Source organism: Scyliorhinus torazame, chromosome 2 (assembly GCF_047496885.1).
Source record: "Scyliorhinus torazame isolate Kashiwa2021f chromosome 2, sScyTor2.1, whole genome shotgun sequence".
Lineage (NCBI taxonomy): Eukaryota > Metazoa > Chordata > Chondrichthyes > Carcharhiniformes > Scyliorhinidae > Scyliorhinus > Scyliorhinus torazame.
The window spans coordinates 239,353,813-239,375,326 of NC_092708.1; the positions used below are offsets into that span (position 1 = coordinate 239,353,813).

At 53.3% G+C, this 21,514-nt stretch overlaps 1 long non-coding RNA gene across 1 annotated transcript in view; it reads left to right on the plus strand.

The window, feature by feature from the left end:
• LOC140396682 (uncharacterized) overlaps positions 1-20,329 on the plus strand; it is a 118,888-nt gene extending 98,559 nt beyond the window's left edge. The window contains exon 4 of the long non-coding RNA XR_011936595.1: positions 19,591-20,329. This is a non-coding gene — a long non-coding RNA (uncharacterized lncRNA). The remainder of the gene's footprint in view (positions 1-19,590) is intronic.
• Positions 20,330-21,514: the final 1,185 nt, after the last annotated feature.

A 21,514-nucleotide genomic window follows, 5' to 3' on the forward strand; every position in this document is an offset into this window, starting at 1 on the left:
CGGCCGGACCCCGCGCGCCTGGTGAAAGCTTCCCGCCCCTTTGAACGCCTCAGCGTGGACTTCAAAGGCCCCCTCCCCTCCACCGATCGTCACACATATTTCCTCAGTGCGATCGACGAATACTCCAGGTTCCCCTTCGCCATCCCATGCCCCGACATGGCGTCTGCCACCTTCATTAAAGCCCTCAACACAATCTTCACTCTGGTTTCCCCGCCTACATCCACAGTGACAGGGGATCCTCATTCATGAGTGATGAGCTGCGTCAGTTCCTGCTCAGCAGGGGTATCGCCTCCAGCAGAACGACAAGCTACAATCCCCGGGGAAACGGACAGGTAGAAAGGGAGAATGGGATGGTATGGAGGGCCGTCCAGCTGGCCCTGCGGTCCAGAAACCTCCCGGCCTCCCGTTGGCAGGAGGTCCTCCCTGATGCACTCCATTCCATTCGCTCAGTACTCTGCACTGCCACTAACACTATACCGCGTGAACGTCTTTCTGCCTTTCCCAGGAAGTCCACATCCGGGGTGTCGCTCCCGACCTGGCTCACAGCTCCGGGAACCGTGCTTCTCCGTAAACATGTCCAACTCCACAAGGCGGACCCGTTGGTGGAGAGGGTACACTTGCTCTACGCAAACCCCCAGTACGCCTACGTGGCGTTCCCCGATGGCTGCCAGGATATTGTCTCCCTCAGGACCTGGCACCAGCCAGTTCCACCCCCACACCACCCCCTTCACCCCCGGCGCCACCCTCCCCTCCCCCATCGCTCACAACAGCACCCCCCCAGGACTTTCCGTCCTCCCCCTGCTCACGCCTGACGATGAAGAGGATTTTGGCACGCTCCCAGAGTCACCTTCGACCAGACCTGCCCACCCCCGCCGGACTCAATTTTTAACAGGGGGTGAATGTGGTAAACCACTGTTGTAGCTGTATTAGAGGATGTACGGTAGAACCTGCATTACAGGTTCACCGGTAATCCCTGCCTGCTGGCTCCGCCCAGGAGGCGGGGTATAAATATGCATGGCCTCCAGCTGGCAGCCATTTCACCAGCTGCTGTGGGAGGCCACACATCTGATAGCAATAAAGCCTCAGTTTGGATTCAACTATCGTCTTTTGTCCAATTGATCGCGCCTCAACCCGTGAGGAATCCTGCAAGCTAGCAAAAGTCCCCTGTTCCTCTTTAACCCTCGGAAAAAGTTGCAGTGGTGTTTGAACAGGCAGGGATGGGTTCTGTCACAGGCTGAACTGGCTTATCAAATGGATATCCGACACAATGCCTATTTCACAACAGCTCAAGACAGCTATTCTCTCAGCAACAAAAGAAAGAGCTGCCCCACTCCGCGAAATCATCTGTAAGTTGCACTGTAGCAAATTAATCAACCTCTGTTGCAAAGGTCGAAAACACACTTCTTTCCTGGTATACCTGGGTAGGACTAATGAGGCTTGTAAATATGGGTTCTGGGATAATGGTGGGTGTGACCATGATGCTCGAAGCCAAGGATTCTTAATCTGGCTCACCCCTGACACAAAAGAACTATTATTATTTGCAAGGGAGTTGCTCACATCTGCTTCTTTGTACATGCTCAGGGCTACTGACAAAGATATTGGGTCATAATTTGTCGAGGATTAAATTTAGTGGCGTCCGTCTAGAGTTAGATTTACCCATCACCGTTTAGTTTTTTACATGTATTGTGTGCAGTACAGAAAGAGAGGAAAATAGATAATGGACTAAGAAAAAGAAAAAAGGAAACAGAAAGGAAAAGTTAAAGAAATAAATGTAAGAAGTATCATTGGCTGGATTCTCCGCCGCACCGCCCCACATTTCTGTTTCACCCCGCCGGCGGGATGCTCCGTTATGCCGGCGGGTCAATGGGATTTCCCATTGTGGGGAAGCCCCACGCCATCTGGAAATCCCCGGGCTGCCGGCGGGAGCATCCCGCTGGCGGAGAATCCAGCCCCATATTTTTTAAATTATACAATTGATACCTGAATGAATGAGGCTCCACACTTGTTCATTCTCAGCAGGAAGAAAGATTGATTTGCAATAATTTATATGTATCGACAGACGGGGTTTTCAACTGAAATGAACATGACTTACATTTCTATAGCATGTATAGTTGTGGGGCGGGATTCTCCCAGCCCGCGCCGGCTTGGAGAATCACCGGGGGGCGCGCCAATCCCGCCACGCCGCTCCGACGCAGGGACTGCGATGCTCCGAACCGGGATAAAGCTCACCGGCAGGGATTGTGCCACGCGGGCCGCAGAATTGGCAGACCTGGCGCGATGTGCTGGTCCCTGGGCCTGCTGCGAGTCTCCGGCCCGGATGGGCCGAAGTCCCGCCGACGTGACCGCAGCTCATGCCGGCGTAAATCCAACATGGTATTTAACAGCGCCAACCAGTCATGCTGGCTGACGCCGGTGAAGAAGGAGGTAGGGGTCGGCGTGGGGGGCCGCCGTATGTCAAAATGGCTGCGCCGTGGCTGGGGTGCGTTTGCCGGGGGTGGAGGCCGGCCAGGGCCGGGGGTGCCGGGCGGTATCGGGGCTGGTGTATGAGGAAGGTGGGGGTGGGATGGGAAGGGTCGGGGCTGGTGTCTGCGGAGGGTGGGGATGGGATTGGGAGGGTCGGGGCTGGTGCCTGCCGAGGGTGGGGGTGGGATGGGGAGGGTCGGGCTGGTGTCTGGGGAGGGTGGGGGTGGGATGGGGAGGGTCGGGGCTGGTGTCTGTGGAGGGTGGGGCTGGGATGGGGAGGGTCGGGGCTGGTGTCTGGGAGGGTGAGGAAGGCCCTGAACTTTTATGCCACGGGATTGTTCCAGTCGCCGAGTGGGGACCTGTCCGGTATAGAACATACAGTGCAGAAGGAGGCCATTTGGCCCATTGAGTCTGCACCGGCCCACCCAAACCCCCACCTCCACCCTACCTCTGTAACCCAATAACCCCTCCTAAACCTTTTGGTCACTCAGGGTAATTTATCATGGCCAATCCACCTAACCTGCACGTCTTTGGACTGTGGGAGGAAATCGGAGCACCCGGAGGAAACCCACGCAGACGCGGGGAGAACGTGCAAACTTCACAATGGCAGTGACACAGCGGGGAATCGAACCTGGGACCCTGGCTCCCCCGGCGGGGGGAGCATCTCCCAGACATCGGTGCACAGGTGCATCCGTGCAGTGACGGACGCCCTGTATGGTATTGCGGACCACTACTTCCAGTTCCCTGTGGACCGCGCGCACCAGGATGCCCGGGCAGCAGGCTTCGTTGCCGTAGCCAGGATACCCATGGTCCAGGGGCGATCGATGGGATGCACATCGCCCTGCGGCCACCAGCGGATAACAGGGCCGTGTTCACAAACAGAAAAGGGTCCTACTCCATGAATGTGCGGGTGGTCTGTGACCACCGGATGAGGATCCTGCAGTCTGCTGGCCTGCTTTGGTCTGCTTTCAAAGCCAGCGATTTAGCCCTGTGCTAAACAGCCCCTGTTTAGGGGGGGGGGGGAAATTAGAGACTAGGGGGGGGGAAATTGCTGAGCATGGGCGCGGACAACACAGTACCCCACCACCCCCGCCCCGTTCATCACCCACCACCCTCACTCCGCCCACCACCCTCACTCCGCCCACCACCCTCACTCCGCCCACCACCCACCACCCTCACCCCGCCCACCAACAACCACCCGCATGCACACCAGTCCTCCATTGCACATCCACCTGCGGCACAACGGGCAGGGCTCACACGCTCGCCAGTCAAAGCGGGTCTATTGCATGGCATGGAGGATGATGACAACCCGCTCTGCGATGAACTCCGGGCTCCACATCGTTAGACAATGTCTGACCCATGGCCACAGTAACGCACTCCACCTGGGACGTCCCTGCATGCGGCCGTGACACTGCAGGGCACGGACCCGTCGTCTGCCAGGGGGTGGGGTGGCGAGTGCGACCCGGGGCGTTGGGGGGTGCGCATGCCACACTCACCTGAGCTCGACCTCCTATCATCCCTCACACACACACTGATTCTCACTTCCCACTCCACCCCCGCATGCATCGGACAGAGCACAGAGCTCCTTCTGTAGACGTGAAAGTGATTTTAATTACAAACGGATCAGACACGTGCCCTAGCTCCTATACCTACTGTGCCCTGCACCCGTGCCAATGTACTCAGTGTCTAATTTTCTGGCTTTACGGGCCCTATGACTATGTCTAGGTGCTTCCCCAGCACTGGAGAACTGGAGGTGGACTCCTGTGATTCCTGCCCTGTGACAAGGGCCCCCTTTGGCGCGCGTTTCCAGGGGCAGCCATGCTTGGATGGGCCAGGCTGTGCCTCGGGCGACTGGGCTGGCGAGCTGCCAGCCTGTCTTGCCCGTTGCCCACCAGATGCACCTGGGATGGAAGGGGGGGGGAGTCCGAGGTGTCGCGGTGTTCCGGGACCTCCCCTACAGGGTGACCCAGAATGGGCCCCAGCACCTCCTCCTCCTCCCTCGGGGTGCCCGATGGCCCCCAGGGCTCTCCATGGGTCGGGCGGTGCGAACGGATCCAGCACCCAACGCACCCCCAGCACCTGGCACTGCCAGTCCTGGAGGACCGCCCTGGTATCGACGAGGGTCTGCAAGTTTGCAGGCATGGAGCTCAGGGAGTTGGCCATCCCTGTCTGTATCTGGGTGACGCCAGCCAGCACCTGGGCAATGGCACCGATACCCTCAGCGATGGGCTGCAGAGACTGGGCCATGGCTTGCAGAGACCGGGCCACAGCGTTGAGCGCCTCTGCGATCTGCAGTTGGCTATCGCTCATGGCTGCCTGAGAGAGGGCAGCCATGTTGTGGGCCACGGACACCGCCTGCACGGAAAGCCCCAGGCCTTGCATACTGCTGCCCATGTCCAACACCATCGCCCCCATTGCCTCCACCGCGGACGCCACCCGTGCGGTGTCGGCCTGTGTGGCAGCAATGACCGGCACCACTTGCTGCACCTGCACGCGGGTGGACTCCTCCACCTCCGTCTGCAGCTGCTCCAAGCCGGCCGTCATTCCCCCCCACTTGTGCCAAGGTCGCTGACTGCATCGGGTCTATTGGAGGGTGGGGGAACTGCAGTAACCCGGGACCCGTCTGGGCGGTAACTGGTTGCTGGGGCTGGGCTGCCCTCCGACCGTGTGCCCCCTCAGCTGCTCCTACCTCCACCTGTTGTACTAGTACAGCTGTGTTGTGCACCCCAGTGAGTGTCTCAGAAGCATCATCACTAAAGTGCCCAACCGAGGTGGAGAGTCTCTGCGATGGTGGAGGGCATAGGAGACAGCAGTGGCGTTCCGTGTATGTCCTCATCAGAGCCAAAGTCCGGTGTCTCCTGGGGTGGTGTGTCCTGTGTTTGTGTGTCCTGGGTGTGGGTGTCCTGGGTGTGTATGTCCTGGGTGTGGGTGTCCTGGATGTTCTGGGTGTGGGTGTCCTGGGTGTGTGTGTCCTGGGTGTCCGTGTCCTGGGTGTGTGTGTCCTGGGTGTGGATGTCCTGGGTGTGTGTGCCCTGGGTGTGTATGTCCTGGGTGTGGGTGTCCTGTGTGTGTGTGAGTCCTGGGTGTGTGTGAGTCCTGGGTGTGTGAGTCCTGGGTGTGTGTGTCCTGGGTGTGTATGTCCTGGGTGTGTGTGTCCTGTGTGTGTGTGTCCTGGGTGTGTGTGTCCTGGGTGAGGGGGAATGGGGGCAGGGGGAAGGGGAAATGGGGGCAGGGGGAAGGTGGTGAGGGCAGGGGGCGGGGAGGATGAGGGCAGGGGGAAGGATGGTGAGGGCAGGGGGAAGGGGGGTGAGGGCAGGGGGGAAGGGGGGGTGAGGGAAGGGGAGAAGGGGGGTGGGGGAAGGGAGGAAAGGGGGGTGAGGGCAGGGGGAGGGGAGGTGAGGGCAGGGGGGAAAGGGGGTATCTCACTTGGTGGTGCGCACCCGATCTCGGCATCCGTGACCTCCTGGTCCTCTGGTCCACCTGCGACGTCCAGGACCCTCTCTTCATGAACGGTGAAGGCCTCAATTCAGGTGGACCCCCTCTCATCCTGGCACACTCCTGGTTGTTACAGGCGCACTTCTCCTGGGGGGGGGGCCGGTGAGGAGAGAAAGATCATTGTTAGGTGGACATATACTTGTACTCCAGCGGTTGGCTGTATGTTGGCATAGGCTCAGAGGCCAATGTGCCAATACAATCTGCATGGGTGGGTGCAGCCCTGAGTGTCTCAGCTAGGGCTGTACCGTCCATCATGCGGAGCTGGGGGGGGGGGGGGGGGGGAGCAGTGCTACATGTGTGGGGGGGGTGGGTTGGGGCTTGCTGCCATGGGCACAGTGGTGGGTATTCACCCTGGCTGCCCTGACTAGGTCATTGACCTTCTTGTGGCACTGGCTGTCGGTCCTGGGGGTTATCTCCATGGCGCTGACGGCTTTTTCCACCTCCCTCCACAGGCGCCAGCTGGTGTTGGCAGCAACCCTGCGGCCATGTCCATGGTACAGGGCCTCCCTCCTCCATTCCACGGCGCCCAGGAGCGCTTCGATGTCCCAGTCCTGGAACCTCGGCGCTACGCGGCGGGCAGCCATCTTCCCACATTGCCGTTTCTCTGCTGACGCCGTCAATTTAACAGCGACACCGCGCAGCGTTAATTACACTGCGTGCATCAGTGACGCCAGTCCGGGTCGCGCTGTCGCGCTTCCCTGAAGCCCCTTCCATTGCGCAGAATTTGCGCACTTTTGCTGGGTCCAATGCCAGCGTCGTTGACACCGATTTTGACGCTGGCATCAGAACTTGGACGCGGTAAGGAAGAATCCCGGCCATCCATATCTCCCATGCAAATGCAGCAACTTCACACCAACTATATCACATGGGCTGCAGCAGCTCAAAGCAGTGGATAACTACCACCTTCTCAGGGGAAATTAAGGATGGGCAATAAATGCTGGCCTAGCCAGCAATGAATGAATGACTAAAAAAAGTTAATACTTTTCATTCGTGATGATGTGGACCTGAGGAAGGAGCAGTGCTCCGAAAGCTAGTGTTTGAAACAAACCTGTTGGACTTTAACCTGGTGTTGTAAGACTTCTTACTGCTTTCATTAGTGAGGCAGACAAAATGATGCCAATTTTGTGAAGCTATCAGTGGAGGTGTTCAACTGGGAGAGCAGCTTTTGGATCTCTGCATTTAACGGTGCACCTGCCTTCCACTGCAGTATGTCGCACATTTTTAAAAAATGATTACCATTAACCTTACTATTACTTTTACAGCTAATTTTGAATTACTTTGGCCTGGGATTTTTTAAAGTCTTGTTAGCCAAGGCACAGTTGGCAGCACTCTTGCTTCTGAGTCACAAGATTTCACATTCTACTCCGAGGACTGGCCACAAAATTCTCTGCTGAGGGAGCACTGCACTGTCGGAGGTGCCGTATATCATAGTTCCGAACAAGCGTCATGTTGGACTCAAAACATTAACTCTCTTTCTCTCTCCATAGTGCTGACTTTTCCCAGCACTCTCTACTTTTACTTCCAGCCTCCATTCGCTCCTTTTTTTCAGGGCCTGCCTGTAGTTCCAGCACTGGCCACCGCTTGAACCTGGCGCTGCTGAAACGACAGATTGGCCAGCAGCTCTCTAAGGCGGGACTTTCTCCCCAGGTGGGAGCGAAGGTTTTGCCTGTAACTAATGAACGCCCTGTCGAGCATAAAATGGCTGCTGGGTAGTCCGGATCAGTGGCGATGATTTTGCAGCTGAGTCTCCAGTTGGCAGCCTGGGAAACTTTACCGTCTGAAAATTCTGCCCAACAAGTAGATAATATATATATTTCCCCTGAGGCAGCTGACGAAAACTTGATTGCTTCAATTTACTGAATATCACTGAATCTCAATGCTCAAAATTCCAAATCTACTTTCACAGGTGTCAGGATCTATCCAGCAATGGCTGAAAGACTAAATTAAAATCCTGTCTGCGAAAGATAAATGACTGTGTTTGAAACGCAATCGGAAGCTCAGTGCTCCCCGAAGTAATGCATGAACACTCTAAAGGATCCTTTCATTTGACCTATCCTCCCTGTCAGAAAGGGCGCAATCTGATGATTGACGATTATGCACAAACTCTTTTTATAACACAACAGGGCTGACTCGTGAACTCGTTAGTTTCTTCCTTGACACCATCTCATTCATATTTCACCTGATTAATCAACACCCGACATCTAACGTGCAGAAGGGCCCTCATTTCCCGATAACTGAACTTAGATCATAGATCATATAATTTACAGTGCAGAAGGAGGCCACTCGGCCCATCGGGTGTGCACCTGCCCTCGGAAAGAGCACCCCACTAAAGCCCACATCTCCACCCTATCCCCGTAACCCAGTAGCCCCACCTAACCAAAGGGCAATTTAGCACGCCCAATGTACCTAACCTGCACATCTTTGGTCTGTGGGAGGAGGCCAGAGCACCCGGAGGAAACCCACGCAGACACGGGGAGAACGTGCAGACTCCGCACAGACAGTGACCCAAGACAGGAATCGAACCTGGGACCCTGGAGCTGTAAAGCAACAGTGCTAACCACTGTGCTATCGTGCCTCCCTAACTTGCTTCAAATTCAAACGGTGCATTCTCATTTTAGCACAACCTCTTGAAATCATCTTTTTTGATCTAAATTACGATCTTAATGTGCGCACTGAAGAACATTTTGTACCTTTAATTTATAAAGTGAGAATATGCAAATGAAAGTCCTCGCACCTGTTTGTGGGTCCTGCAGCACGGTTAGCTTTGTAATGGCTGCTACACATGCTGAGGGTGAGACTTCCGCTCCCACCTGGGGAGGAAGACAAGTGTAACTTCCGAGCTCCTCAGATAATAATTTTTTTAGAAGAATTAAAACCTCTTCTAACTTCTGGATAATTACTGTAAAGGCCCAGACCAATTCCCCCACAGGATGAAGTGCCCCCACCCACCTCCCCCCACCCCCAGACTACCCACCCTACCCTCCTGATTCCCCATGGGATTCCTCCCCATCTGACCTGAGCCTGTCCCCATGCCAACTCAATCCGCCCCTGCGCCCACCCCAAATGTCTGATCACTCCCCCAAAATCCAAACACCATCACCACACCCCACCAAGTTCTGACCCATCCCACCACTCGCCGAAGTCTTCTGATCTACATGCCCCCCGCCCCAAGGTCTGATAACCCCAACACCCCCGATATCCAATCTTCCCCGACGTCCGACCCCCATGACATCCAAACCCAACACCAGCCCCCCACCCCCAACCACTCGATCTCCAAACCTCCTGTGGTGATATACATCACTGTAAGTGCACAAAGGGTTAATGTACATACACTACACCTAGCTAGACACTATAGAGAACACCAGAGACATGACACACAGGCAGTCAACCAATAGGTCAGTAAGATAGGACACGACCAATGGGCAGTCACGATGCACACAGAGGTGACACTACCACAGGGGGGCATTACACCAACCCATATAAAAGGACACATCACACATGCTCAGTCTCTTTCCAGTGGAGACTCTCAGTGAGTACAGACACAGGGTTGATTGAACATCACGCCCACCACGTGAATTGTAGCAGACTGGTTAGTCAGTCTGAGTAGCTATAGCAGGATTAACAGTAGCGTCGAATCCAAGTAGGAGAATTGTGAATAGTTTAATAAACGTGTTAAAGCTATCTCCAAGTCTGAACCTTCCTTTGTCAGAGTGTACATCAAGGAAGCAGCTTATGCTACGACAAGAGCATAACACAAGACCTCCCTCACCCTGCCAAATCCTATCGACTTGCCATCACCTGGGACTGTCAGTTTCAAACTTTCCAGGTTTACAGCATCTGTGCAGTCAAAAAGGCTGTAACATAGTGTTAATCGAATTAAGAACATACGAAATAAGAGCAGGAGTGGGCCACGTGCTCCATAGAGCCTGCTCCACCATTCAATGGGCGACATTCTCCACTTGATAGACTATGGACGGGATTCTCCATTGCCCGACACCAATATCAAAATCGCCGACCAGGCGGAGAATCCCTTCCGACGCCCGAATCGGGGACGGCGGCAGTTTGACGCCGGTTTTCTATTCTCCCTCCCTCCAAAATGGCATCATTGCGTCACGCGACGCTCGCCACACACTGTTGTAACGGTGTTGGTGCATCATTGGAAGGCCCTCCCCCGATGCTCCACCCCCGATGGGCCGAGTTCCTGACCATGGGGTTGGCGTGTGGTCTCAGCTGTCGGGAACCTGGCATGGCGGCCGCGGACTGTGTCCAGCGCTGCCACAGTCAATCGGGAACTATGATGCTGGCTGGGGGGGGGGGGGGGCTTCCGCGAGGGCTGGGGAGACTGGTGTGGGGTGGCCAGGGGGTGGCCAGGGGTTGTTCTGTGGGGCAGTATTTGGCATGTCGGGTCTGTGCACGGCTGGCGCCATGCTGTACAGTGCGGCCGCTGCAGGTCATCACCGTGTGCATGAGCGGCCATTCTGCGGCCGTTTTTGCCGTGGGAACCGGGGGTTTTACCCAGCGCCGCTGCTAGACTCTCACCAATCCCAGGAGGGTGAGGACTGGTGAGGGTTTGGCGCTGATTTTGGCGGTCATAAAATACCACAGTTCCCACGCCACGTCGGCACTTCGCCACAAAATCGGAGGATCCAGCTTCAGGCGCGGGATTCTCCGACCCCCCCCCCACTGGGTCGGAGAATCGCCGGGGGCTGGCGTGAATCCCGCCCCCGCCGGTTGTCGAATTCTCTGGCACCGGATATTCGGCGGGGGTGGGAATCGCGCTGCGCCGGTTGGCGGGACCCACCCCGGCGATTCTCCGGCCGGCAATGGGCCGAAGTCCCACTGCTGGAATGCCTGTCCCGCCAGCATGGATTAAACCACCTCTCTTACAGGTGGGACAAGGCGGCGCGGGCAGGCTCCGGGGTCCTGGGGGGGGGCGCGGGGCGATCTGGTCCCGGGGGGGTGTCCCCACGGTGGCCTGGCCCGCAATCGGGGCCCACCGATCCCCGGGCGGCCCTGTGCTGTGGGAGCACTCTTTTCCTTCCGCCTTCGCCATGGCCTCCACTATGGCGGAGGCAGAAGAGACCCCCTCGACTGCGCATGCGCGGGGATGCCGTGAGCGGCCGCTGACGCTCCCGCTCATTTCCGCACCAGCTGGCGGGGCACCAAAGGCCTTTCCCGCCAGCTGGAGAGCCGTAAATCAGTCCGGCGCGGGCCTAGCCACTCAAGGTGAGGGCTCGGCCCCTCAAGATGCGGAGAATTCCGCACCTTTGGGGCGGCGCGATGCCGGACTGATTCGCGCCGTTTCTGGCGCTGGTCGGCGGACATCGCGCCGATTGCGGAGAATCCCGCCCCAGGTTCTCTCACCGGAGCTGAATTGCATGTGGGTTGCGCTCCAAGCGATTCACAATCCTTCGGCATGCAAATTTGTGCATGGCAAGGATTGCGTGGAAGGTTCCAAGGGAATCTGGCTCTCAGGCCGCCATTTTGAGCTGGTGGCACGATAGCGAGGTCCCCCTACTAGTCACCCGCCCCCTCATCGCACTTCAGCCCCTCACTCCCTGATTTTCTGAGACCCTCCCCCTCCCCCCAATACAGGAGTGACCCTCTCTTCTCCCTACCTCCACAGAGTCCCCCTAAATAAGGAGACGCCCAGAGATCCCCTAAATAAGGAGACTCCACCACAGACGCCCTTAAATAAAGAGAACCTCCTAAAGCCGCCCCGAAATAAAGAGACCCCCCACAGACCCTCCCCAGAAAAGAGACCCCTGTCAGGATGTCCCCAGAAAAGAGATCTCATCTGGAAGCTAGAGAGCAGTCCAGACAGAGACAGTGAAAACAATTACTGCTGAAAAACTCACCTGGACAAGACACCTGCTGGCTCAGACACAGGAAGCAGCACCTGTCAATCCCTGGAAAGAGAAACCAGTGGCCTGATCCTTGACTGCAAGCCATCCATTCATTTCTCTTACTAGGCTGTGAGTGACACTGGCCGTGGCCCATTGTTGCGCAGAGTATCACTGGCCATATGCTTTCCCCCACCCAACCATTGCCCCACCCCCCACGCCCCCCAACCTGATACCACCCAGCGGCAGGGCATCATGCGACCCACTAAAGGGGGATGCCCACAGTATCCCCTACAGGAGGGCGTCAGATGGGGGCTACAGAGCATATCATCGGCATGGGAAGGGCCAGCCACCGATACGCCTGCCATCAGGGACGGGTGCCTGCGAGCAATGTCAGGTGCCGGGCACCGACGGGGCCAGAGTGCCAGGGAGAACAGCCAGGGGTGGGTCTGGAGATGTGGGCAGAGGGAATGGGGGGGAGGGGAACATGCAATGCAGACGTGGGCCACTTTGTAGCCCGTTGAATCTTGTGGGGCATGGGGGGCCCACTAATGATATGCAAACTGTGTTGACTGTACGTGCCTTCCAGACTACATTGACGCTGCATTCGAGGTAACGGAGAATTATTTGGGGCATCTTTAGCGTGTTCTCTTTATTTCGCGAGTCTGTGGGGGTGTCTCCTTATTTAAGGGGTCTCTGGGGTTCTCTTTATTTTAGGGGGTCACTGGGAGGTCTTCTTTATTTAAGTGGTCTCGGGGGATGGTGGGGGGCCTGGTGGGGGTGGGATGGGCAGGTCTTGCATTGTGGGGGGCGGAGGTTGGCCCTCTGATGGATTTTGGGGGCGACTCCCTTAAGGAGTTACCCCCTTTCCCCACTGCAGGGTCCGCCACGCCAGAGCCACGCTTGTCCATACCTGTAGTAAACCTCTCCCACCTGATTCCCGGCCTAGAGGACTGGAGAATCATAGGGGCCCAGAGAATATGTTGCCTGACCCACTAAGTGGATGCAAATGGGTCTTAATGATCCATTTGCATCCTCCCAGTGCTGCAGGTGTGAACCTCAATGCCACCACCAGTGGGGGTCCAGAACATTGGAAATACATCCGGTCTGGGCTCCCATCCCGTTTTCTCCCCAACGCTGGATTCTTTGCCTCACCGGGAACTCCGCTGCTGGCGGCGTGAGGTGGAGAATTCTGCCCAATCCGAGCATAATCTTGGGCTTTAACTCCATTTTCCCATCCACTCCATTTATCCCTTAATTCTCCAAAAAACCCAAAAATCTGTCTCGCCAAGTCTTAAATGTATTCAACGCTGGGGCCTCCACAATCATTTGGGATAGAAAATTCCAAAGATTCTCAGTCCTAAATGATCGGCTCCTTATGCCGTGTTTTAGATTCCCCGACCAGCAGAAGCAATCTCTCAGCGTCCACCCCATTGAATCCTTCAGGATACTTTTAAAAAAAAATCTAGAGTTCCCAATTCATTTTTTCCAATTAAGGGTAATTTAGTGTGGCTACTCCACCTACCCTGCACATCTTTGGGTTGTGGGGGCGAAACCCACACAAACACGGGGATAATGTGCAAACTCCACACGGACAGTGACCTAGAGCCGGGATCGAACCTGGGACCTCGGTGCTGTGAGGCTGCAGGGCTAACCCACTGTGCCACCGTGCTGCCCTACCCTTCAGGATTCTATAGGATTCAGTGAGATTGGCTCTCATTCTTCTGAACATCAGAGAATATAAGCCCAATTGAGTCTCATCAGAAGATAACCCCCTCACCTCAGGGACCGACTTAGTGAACCTTTCCTGTAACACCTCCAATGCAAGCACATCCTTTCTGAAATGTGGAGAGTAAAACTGAACACAGTATTGCAGATGCTAGTTGGGAATCGCCCGTCCCCCAGCCGCGTGTATCTCGGTCGTACACCGTTCGCTGGTGCCGGCGGGATTCTATATTCCAACTGTTTCCAATGGGATTTCCCATTGTAATCACTCCACGCCACCGGAAAACCCACGGGAAGGCGGGGGGTGGAGGGGGGCTTGCTTGGAGGAAACGTGAATCACAATGGTCTGAGACTTCCGTTGGCTGCCTCACCTAAAGCCCATACAACTGTATCAACATTTCTTTATCATTGTACTCTAAACCTCTTGCAATAAAGGCCAACAATGCCATTTGCCTTCCTAATTTCTTGCTGCACCTATGTCCTAACTTTCTACGTTCATTGTATGAGCAAGTCTCCTTGAACATTGTAGTACCCTCAATAACGACACGAGAGTGAGGAATGGTAAATGAAGGCTTTAATAAGCAGAGAACTAGCCAGTTACCGAGACGTGTGCTTACTGAGTACCGTCTACAGGGCGCCCCACCTTATATACGGCTCCCTGGTGGGCGGAGCCGGAGGCGGAGTTCCCCCAGGGTTCCAAACACGGTCTTAAAAGGGCATCACCTACATGGTGTTAAGGGTACAGTAACCATTCATCACAAACATCAAAGAATATCAATGTGTTTTGCGAGACTAGGAAAAATCAATTTTTCATAATGATCAAAATGATAGTTGGTGCAAATATTAATCAAAAGATTTCCATAAAAGAGAGAAAAATAAAGTGAACTGAATCAATTATTATACTTTTGAAGGGCTCATTTTTTATTGGACATTATTATTCTAACAAGTTAGACAATACATAATGCTACACAGCATTGGTTCGACGAGTAACAACACTTTGACAAATTATGTCACATAACCAACAACGCAGAATGCTGTTGAGTAACAACAGGGGCATTGTTCTAGCAGGGAATTGAAAAAGAAACGGCAACTATTTCTTTGGATATTTTTGCAGCGCGCAGGTGAAAAATATGATAAAGTTCCCAAGGGTGACATGAATCAGGTGGCAAATAGCTAGCAAACAGACTAAGTGAATTCTTCTTTTCTGCGCTCACAAAAGAGACAATTGGTAGTCTCCCCGGCACATTTGTTGAATTTTTGCAGGAATGAAGCATAATAGAAATAGAAATTTCAAACACTTGATAAGCTTTGAAAGCACCAAACTCAACTTTAATTCAAAGGAACCTAAAGCACTGGCTTGCGCACTAATAGTCACACCATTGCTACCACTGTAGGGAATTATTAGGAATGAGAGTAATCCTAGGGAAATTGTAGAAATTTGGAATGATACAACACACAAGGCTATTTTGTACATCGTACCTGCGTTGACTCTTTGAAAAGGTTGCCTCACTGGGGTAACCAGATATCCCAGTTTAGCCAGGACAGTCCCAGATTTTCATTAAACAGCCTGGTGATTTCCTTAAAATTGTTCAAATGTCCTGGTTTACAGCTTTTCCCTTTTGGACAACTTTTACACAATGCCAATGGGAAAAAGGTGGGGGCAAAATACTAATGCTCAGGGTCGGGCACGGGGTGAGACACATCCTGGGATGACCCCAGGGAGACACCCGTCTAGGCGGGCATGCGCGCCAGGAACTCTCGCGAGATCTGCCTGGGACTCTCTCCCGGGTATGGTTTTGACAATGTCTCTTAGTAACTATGAACTCGCTGACGGTAGAGCAGTGTTTTTCAAACGTTTTTTTCCCAGGACCCATTTTACCAATCGGCCAACCATCGCAACTGACCGTCGAAATTCGCGACCCACGCCGGCTGACTTTCGTGGCCCCTGCCGGACAACTTTCGCGACCTACCATTTTCCCTTACCTTTAATGCGACACGTGAGCCTGCTTGGTCCTCACAATCTCACTTGCTTTGTCATTCAATGTTACGTTTCTGCATGGTCATCAGAGGTCCTGGAGCCCACACCAGCACTGCTTTGTCCTGTTGTGGACCCTCCTGAACAACTCATACCACCACTGCTTTGTCCTGTTGTGGATTTTCCTGAGCCACTCACTCCAGCAGATTTAGTTGTGAGATCCTGGCTTGTTTGTGTCTTTGGCCCTCTCTTCCTTAGTTCAGAACAATCCATGGTTTAGCTCACTGGGCTAAATCGCTGGCTTTGAAAGCAGACCAAGGCAGGCCAGCAGCATGGTTCAATTCCCGTACCAGCCCCCCCCCGAACAGGCGCCGGAATGTGGCGACTAGGGGCTTTTCACAGTAACTTCATTGAAGCCTACTCGTGACAATAGGGGATTTTCATTTTCATTTTAAATTCTTCAGTCCTGTTGCTTGCTTGCTGCTAACAAAATGGAGGAATCGCAATCGTGCCCAGAGTATGTGACTTCAGTATTCGGGGTGCATGACCGGCTCTCTGCCGTTGCTTCAGGCAGGAAGATTGCAATGAATTTTCTTTTTAAATTCTCCTTGGTCAGCGTGCTGACATCAGGAGAAGACGGTCTTTCCCACTGGGCTCCGGGCCTGCGCACTGATGAGCATGCACGCATGCGCAGCACGGCCAGCATTCTGAAAGTCGGTTGTAGCCGTCATTTTAAAAGCCGGCTGCGGTCATTGGACACTGCATCCCGCGATTGGGAATGCCACGACGCATGGCATCCTGACACCCGCCCGCAATCCACCCGCAGATCGCGACCCTGACTTTGAAAATGATTGCAGTAGAGAATGTGTAGCTGGTGGTGCAGCTCAAGATGAAAGCTCTCAATAAGGGGGCTGAGGAACACACTGGAGTGGGGCCACAATCACACAGACTCCCATATGCCCTGAATGAGAACCTCAATATTAGCCAGAGCTGGTCAATGTGTCCCGGTTCTGACTTTTGAAAATCTGGTCACTCTGTATCTAATGAATCCCAGTTCTTTCCTGTTCTTTCCCTGTAGCTCTGCAATTCCCCTTCCCACAAATTTCCCCATTTTCTTTAGCAGACAATACCAATCTTTCAAAAGGGGCAGGAAATTAAAGGCCAGTAAATCTAGCATTTATTTTATACTCATAGAATAAATCCTATGAGATATGAAATACCGAAATAGTTACTGGGGCATTCTGAATTTCACATAATTTTGCTTTACAGATACCGCATATAAACTTAGATTACAAAAGCCGAAGCCTAGACTAGCTAAGGCCTAATCTAAATAAAATGACAAGAAAAGTAAGATCTATCACAAAATATTAAATACAGAGTAGCTGAAATAAGTTTATTTTTGACATCTTCATCCCAAACAGTAGCAGGGGTGTGTACCATAGGGTTCCCGGTTGAGTTCTGTAGGAAGTACGTAGACCTGTTGGCCCCATTGCTAGTGAGGACTTTTAATGAGGCAAGAGAGGAGGCGATGATCTCTTTGATCCTGAAGCGGGACAAGGACCCACTGCAATGTGGGTCGTATAGGCCGATCTCGCTCCTCAATGTGGATGCTACGTTGCTGGCAAAAGTGCTGGCTACGAGGATCGAGGACTGTGTCCCGGGGGTGATTCACGAGGACCAGACGGGATTTGTAAAGGGCAGGCAGCTAAACACCAATGTGCAGCGGCTCTTAAACGGGATAATGATGCCAACGGTGGACGGAGAGGCGGAGATAGTGGCAGCTATGGACGCGGAGAAGGCCTTTGACCAAGTAGAGTGGGAGTACCTCTGGGAAGTGCTGCGTAGGTTTGGGTTTGGGGGAGGGTTTATTAGTTGGGTTAAGCTCCTATATAGAGCCCCGGTGGCGAGTGTGGTTACGAATCGGCGGAGGTCGGAGTATTTTCGGCTGTATCGTGGGACGAGGCAGGGGTGCCCCCTGACCCTCCTGTTGTTTGCATTAGCAATTGAACCCTTGGCCATGTCATTAAGGGAGTCTAGGAAATGGAGGGGGGTGGTCCGAGGGAGAGAGGAGCATCGAGTGTCGCTTTATGCAGACGACTTATTGCTGTATGTGGCGGATCCAGTGGAGGGAATGGTGGAGGTCATGCAGGATCTAAGGGAGTTTGGGGATTTTTCGGGCTATAAGCTTAATGTAGGGAAGAGTGAGCTTTTTGTAGTACAGTCAGGAGACCAGGAAAGGGGGATAGACGATCTACCGCTGAGGAGGACGGAAAGGAGCTTTCGGTACCTGGGGATCCAAATAGCTAGGAGTTGGGGGGCCCGACATAAACTTAATCTGACGAGGCTGGTGGAGCAGATGGAGGAGGACTTCAAACGATGGGACATGTTGCCGCTCTCGCTAGCGGGTAGAGTGCAGTCGGTCAAAATGGTGGTCCTCCCGAGGTTTCTTTTTGTGTTCCAGTGCCTTCCAATTGTAATCACCAAGGCCTTTTTTAAGAGGGTAGGCAGGAGTATTATGGGTTTTGTGTGGGCGAATAAGACCCTGAGGGTAAGGAGAGGGTTTCTGGAGCGCAGTCGGGACCGAGGAGGGTTGGCGCTGCCAAATCTGGGTGGATACTACTGGGCAGCAAATGTGTCGATGATCTGTAAGTGGGTGATGGAGGGTGAGGGGGCAGCATGGAAGAGGTTGGAGATGGCGTCCTGCAAGGAAACGAGCCTGGGGGCGCTGGTGATGGCACCGCTCCCGCTCTCGCCGACAAGGTACACCACGAGTCCGGTGGTGGCGGCAACGCTAAAGATCAGGGGCCAGTGGAGACAGCACAGGGGTGCAATGGGAGCCTCGGTGTGGTCCCCAATCAGGGGTAACCATCGGTTTGTCCCGGGGAGGATGGACGGGGGGTTTCAGAGCTGGCATCGAGCAGGGATTAGAAGAATGAGGGACCTGTTCATTGATGGGACATTTGCGAGCCTAGGGGCACTGGAGGAGAAGTTTGGGCTACTTCCGGGAAATGCTTTCAGATACATGCAGGTGAGGGTGTTTGTGAGGCGACAGGTGAGGGAATTCCTGTTGCTCCCGCCACAGGAGATTCAAGACATGGTGATCTCGGGTGTATGGGTCAGAGAGGGCAAGGTGTCGGCGATATACCAGGAGATGAAAGAAGAGGGGGAGGCGTTGGTAGAGGAGCTGTAGGGTAAATGGGAGGAGGAGCTGGGGGAGGAGATTGAGGAGGGGCTATGGGCTGATGCCCTAAGTAGGGTTAATTCCTCTTCTTCGTGTGCCAGGCTTACCCTGATACAATTTAAGGTGGTTCATAGATCGCACATGACGGGGGCGAGGCTGAGTAAGTTCTTTGGGGTAGAGGACAGATGTGAGAGGTGCTCAGGAAGTCCGGCGAACCATGTCTACATGTTTTGGTCATGCTCGGCACTGGAGGGGTTCTGGAGAGGAGTGGCGGGAGCAATATCTCAGGTGGTGAAAGTCCGGGTCAAGCCAAGCTGGAGGCTAGCACTATTTGGAGTAGTGGACGAGCCGGGAGTGCAGGAGGCAAAAGAGGCCGGCATTCTGGCCTTTGCGTCCCTAGTAGCCCGGCGAAGGATCTTGCTAATGTGGAAGGAGGCGAAGCCCCCCAGCGTGGAAGCCTGGATCAGCGACATGGCTGGGTTCATTAAACTGGAGAGGATAAAGTTTGCCTTGAGAGGGTCAGCGCAGGGGTCCTACAGGCGGTGGCAACCGTTCCTAGACTATCTCGCGGAGCGTTAGATGAAGGTCGGTCAGCAGCAGCAGCAACCCGGGGGGAGAGGGGGGGAGGAGGGAGTGAGGGGGAAGTGGGGCTTGTTTGGGGGGTATCTGAGCAAGAAAATACAGGAAGGATCTGGAAAACTGACATGTACGAGAGGAATCCAATGTACAAAGCTCTGTATCATATCGATTTACCATGTTCATGTCTTGCTATGTGCGCTTTCTTTCCTTTTGTTACCGGGGGGGGGGGGGGGGGGGGGGGGGGGCAGGGGGGGGGGGGGGTTGTTTGTAAGGGTGAAAAATTGTGTTAAAATTCTTAATAAATATATATATTTTTTAAATTTTAAAAGGGGTGTGTACCATCTACAAGATGCACAGCAGGAACATACTTAAGCAGCATCTTCCAAACCCTTGACTGCTACCATCTAAAAGGACAAGAACAGCAGATACCTTGGAATACCATCAACAGGAAAGTTCCTTCCACGTCACTCATCAATTTGACTTGAAAATATATCAACGTACCTTCATTGTCGCTGGATCAAAATCCTGGAACTCTCTCCCTCACAGCACTGTAGGTGTATCTACACCAATGGACTGCAGTAGTTCAAGAAGGCAGCTCACCACCATCTTCTCAATGGCAACTTGGGATGGGCAATAATTGCTGGCCTAACCAGTGAATTTTAAACATTGCTAGCTAAACAGTGCAGAAAAACAATTAGATTTCCTGGGGTCAATGAGGTTCAAAAAAAGTATGATTTTTGGATGTGTTGGACTTTCGGATTTACAAATAAAGCAGATGCAAACTGTGTGGCGTGGTAATAGGGAGGTAATGTGCTTTTATGGGAAGAACGCCTTGCTTACTAGCATTTCCTCAATTTACAGCCAGGCATAAAAGATTGTGTACATTTCTGGCCGACATACTCAACCAATTGCTGGAGCTGCAGGAAAGGGAAAAGGTCAATGTTAACAGCATACATGTTTGCACAATGCTGACGCCAGGCTCCTCTGTAAATTAATGTGTGCCACAGCTTATTGTGAAAGGTTGTGGGAAATGCGCCATGTTAGATCAATAAAACTGAGCTATCAGTATCAACCTGTCCATCCTTCTTTTGCAGCACAAGCCACTTATGTATAACTGCTAAAGAAGGGGCGGGGGGATCAATTTAATTGTGGCACAAAATTCATGAACACAAAAAATAAAAATCTCTCCATTATTTATTAGTCATCAGTCAAAACGAAGGCCCAGCGTTGACGGAAGTTGATAAATCTTTGAATAAGAACCATTTCAAGGCAGGAAAATCAGACTAAGTAGATGGTGCTTTTACGAGATCCAACATAAGCAGAATATTACTGAATCCTCTTTACATCAGCATGGTATTGTGGATAGCACAATTGCTTCACAGCTCCAGGGTCCCAGGTTCGATTCCGGCTTGGGTCACTGTCTGTGCGGAGTCTGCACATCCTCCCCGTGTGTGCGTGGGTTTCCTCCGGGTGCTCCGGTTTCCTCCCACAGTCCAAAGATGTGCAGGTTAGGTGGATTGGCCATGATAAATCGCCCTTAGTGTCCAAAATTGCCCTTAGTGTTGGGTGGGGTTACTGGGTTATGGGGATAGGGTGGAGGTGTTGACCTTGGGTAGGGTGCTCTTTCCAAGAGCCGGTAGCAGACTCGATGGGCCGAATGGCCTCCTTCTGCACTGTAAATTCTATGATAATCTATGATCACAGAAATCACCACAAAATCACGCAGATTCATGATCCTGCATACAACTTAATGAGATCATTTTTCCTTCAACTGCCTTTTCTTTGTATTTTCTTCTTCCATTTACAACGTAGACATCAAGGATTGTCTCTTCAATATTCATTCTGCAAGGATCGGCGTTAATTGCTTATTCTCCTCTGATCTGATCAGAGTGTGTAGAGAAATCTCTGCTCAATTTATGCTTGCCTTATTTTTTTTTCATAATCTTTCTTGAATTCCAATGATAAATGGTGCAGGATTTGCTGGGTCCGTGATTGACACTCGGGAGGCTGACAAGCTGCAGCCGCATATACACATTACACATCATCCCAGCCAAAAAGATGGTACTGGTTGTGCTGGAGCGTGCACAAACAGCTGATGGGTCGGTAGGGGCCAGAGAGCACTGAGGGAGGTGCCCAGGGGGGACTCCTATATGACCCATGGCACTAAGTTCAAAGTGGGCTGTTAGCAGTGTGTGTAGCTGCATGGCTGCCTTGCCGGCTGCAGCAATGGTGTTCCATGCCCGTCCACCCTGA